The sequence below is a fragment of the Equus quagga genome, chromosome 6 (assembly GCF_021613505.1).
Source record: "Equus quagga isolate Etosha38 chromosome 6, UCLA_HA_Equagga_1.0, whole genome shotgun sequence".
Lineage (NCBI taxonomy): Eukaryota > Metazoa > Chordata > Mammalia > Perissodactyla > Equidae > Equus > Equus quagga.
Window position 1 is genome coordinate 75,617,599 of NC_060272.1, and position 3,114 is coordinate 75,620,712.

Sequence of the window (3,114 nt, forward strand, 5' to 3'; positions counted from 1 at the left end):
CCAACCAGGGCCCGCTCGCCGGGCCGCTGCACCAGGATTGGCGAGCGTCTCAGCCAATGGAGAAGCGACAAGAGCGGCGGAGCGTCGGCGCCGAGGGGCGGGGGATTGCGGAGGAGGTGGCTCTCACCCTTGGTCCTCCGCCGCCGGCTCGCGATGAGGCTTTGACCCGGCTCCCTTTCAGGGCGAAGGGGTAGGGATACTTTGAGCCGAGTTTATCGAAGGGGCCTTGTATCACCCCTGCTGACAATGTGCCCACTGCAGTCCCTTTTGAGTTTCCACCTATACCCTAGGCTCACCTGGGTTTTGAGGGTTCCTGGAAACAGAGGTCTACCTGTCGTGTCAGACGTCCTGCAGGGCCGAGGGTTCAGGCAACCCCGAGAGAATTATAGCCATGTCATCGGTTGGTTTTATGCCCTTCTCAAATCCGTTAACGTTCTGCCAAAATCTTCTCATCTCCCTCTACAGATTCTTCCCTTTTTCTTCACCCTATCTCCAAACACCGTCTACCCCAGATGTGAGAAAATCTACAGTAACTGTTAGATACAGGATATCCCTGAAACTCCCAAGCTAAGCCCAGTGACAATGGAAACATAGCCAGGTGGTACTTGATGACTCCGGCGTAAACTTCAGAAGGGAGGAGGAAAGGAAAGGAAGAGAAGAAAAGAAAGGAAAGCCAAGTCTGTTCTCCTAGGTCCTGAAGGAAAGGAGTTTAAAAACATCAAATAGAAATGTTGTCTTTATTTTATCTGCATGGTTTTATTCTTTATTAGCTACAAACAAGATCACTAAATTGAAAAACTTTTAGGAAAAAGGTTCAAATTCCAATAAAGAGTCCAATAAAAACTAATTTAGGTTGTTTTGCTCTTGTCTTTACAGACGTGTGATAGCTATCCACACCTGTTCCAGCTGTAACAGCAACTAAAAGGTAGGAAAAATGGATAGAGGTAATAACAATTTTAGCAAAGTTTGCAGAACCAGAAATGCAGAGGAAAAATCACGCACCCGTCTTCCTGTGTAATCTGTTCATCTACACTGCTTCCAAAGGAAGGATTTTAAAAGCTCTATTTTAAGATGACATATACTTAGTTTCCACATTCTGTCGCCATGAAATATACTGGTAATTAATAGGGTAAACAGGATTTTAGTGAATGATTACAGTGTCCCTGTATTTGAAATATTGTAACCAGAGTGATAAATTTCTGCTGAATTCAAAGCTGAATTGGCATGCAAATTAAAATGACTCTCCTTCATTTTGTCTTCAGTTACCCAGGAAAACAGCTTCCATGTCTATATTTAGGTCACTGATATAGAGCTCAGAAATGTGAAGGTATAGGCTACCCAGAGTGTGTTTTCAAGGTTGCTAACCACATTTCCTTTGCTTCTTCCCTCTTCAGTAACCCCGCCTTATATGAACTGCTGCTACACTGAGTTTGGCATCCACTATTAGCCCTTAATCATACTGTCCTGAGGTGTTTGGGATTGTATCATGTAGGCCAGTCTTAGCTCTCTAATTAGATGGTAAGTTCCATGAGGTAAGGTCCTTATTTTTTTCTCCTGTTTCCTGCCCCCATAATGCCTAGTACATTGCTGAACATGTAGTAATTATAACTCTATCCTTAGTATTGTGTCCATAATATAGAGAAATTCTTTCAAATATAGTGCTTCTGTGAGCCAGTCCTTTAAATAAAAATTGCTCAGAGTAGTCTTGTTAGGGGGCCTCACACTTAATAGTGCTTGAAAAATGTTGCCGAATCAGGGAGTGAATTAGGCGCCTGTGACAGAACCTTGACTAAAGTGCTTACCACATGGGGGTGCTTCTTATCACATAAAAAGTCTGGAGAGAGCCCTGGGGTTTCTTCAACGTCTCCACAACGTCAATCTATCTCAGGCTCCTTCTATCCATTGCCTCTAATGTCCTTGACATGTGACTTTGTCTTCATCCTACAAGATGGCTGCTCCCCTCATGGGCATTGTATCACATTCTGGAAAATGGTAGGGGGATGGGTAACACAACAGGCAAAAGATCAAAGAGGTGCATGCCAGCCAAGTCTTACCCTTTAATAATCTTTCCAGGAAGCTCCGACCAGCTCCTTCTGCTTGTTTCTTATTGGCCAGACCCATGTCACACTGACCACCCCTAACTGCAATTCTGAAATACTAAGTATTTTAAGCTAGGGACCTCATCTACAACATTGTCAGGGTTCTCTTAGTAAGGGAGAAGGGAAATGCATTTTCTGCCATAGCTACCAAACAAATGAATACATTTGAACCCTCACTCTGTTCATGAGATGACCCGCTTAAAAAAAAGCCATTCAAATCTCAATAAGAAAACAACCCAATTTTAGAAAGAGCAGAAGATCTGAACAGACACCTCATCAAAGTAGAGATGGCAACATACAGATGGCAAATAGCATATGCTCAACATTATATGTCTGAGAATTGCAAATTAAGACAATAATGAAATACCACAACGTACCTTCTAGAATGGCTAAAATCCAAAAATTAATAATACTAAATGCTGGCAAGGATGTGGAGCAACAGAAACGCTCATTCACTGCTGGTGGGAATGCAAAATGGTACAGCCACTTTGGAAGACAGTGTGTCGGTTTCTTACAAAGCTAAGCATAGTCTCATCACACAGTCTAGCAATTGTGCTCTTGGGTGTTTACCCAAAGGAGTTGAAAACTTATGCCCACACAAACGCCTACACCCAAATGTTTATTTATAATCACCAAACACTGGAAGCTACCAAGATATCCTTCAGTAGATTAATGGGTAAACAAACTGTAGTTTATCCAGACAATGGGATTTTATTCAATGATAAAGAGAAATGAGCTGTCAGGCCTTGAAAAAACGTGGAGGAATCTGAAATACATATTGCTAAATGAGAGAAGCCAGTCTAAAAAGGCTACACACTATATGATTCCATCTCAACGACAAAACTATGGAGACAGTAAAAAAGCTGAGTGGTTGCCAGGGGTTAGGGGGAGGGAGGAGTGCATAGGCAGGGCACAGAGGATTTTTAGGGCAGTGAAAATACTCTGTATGATATTATAATGGTGGACACACGACATTATATATTTGTCAAAATCCATAGAACGTACAAATTCTGTT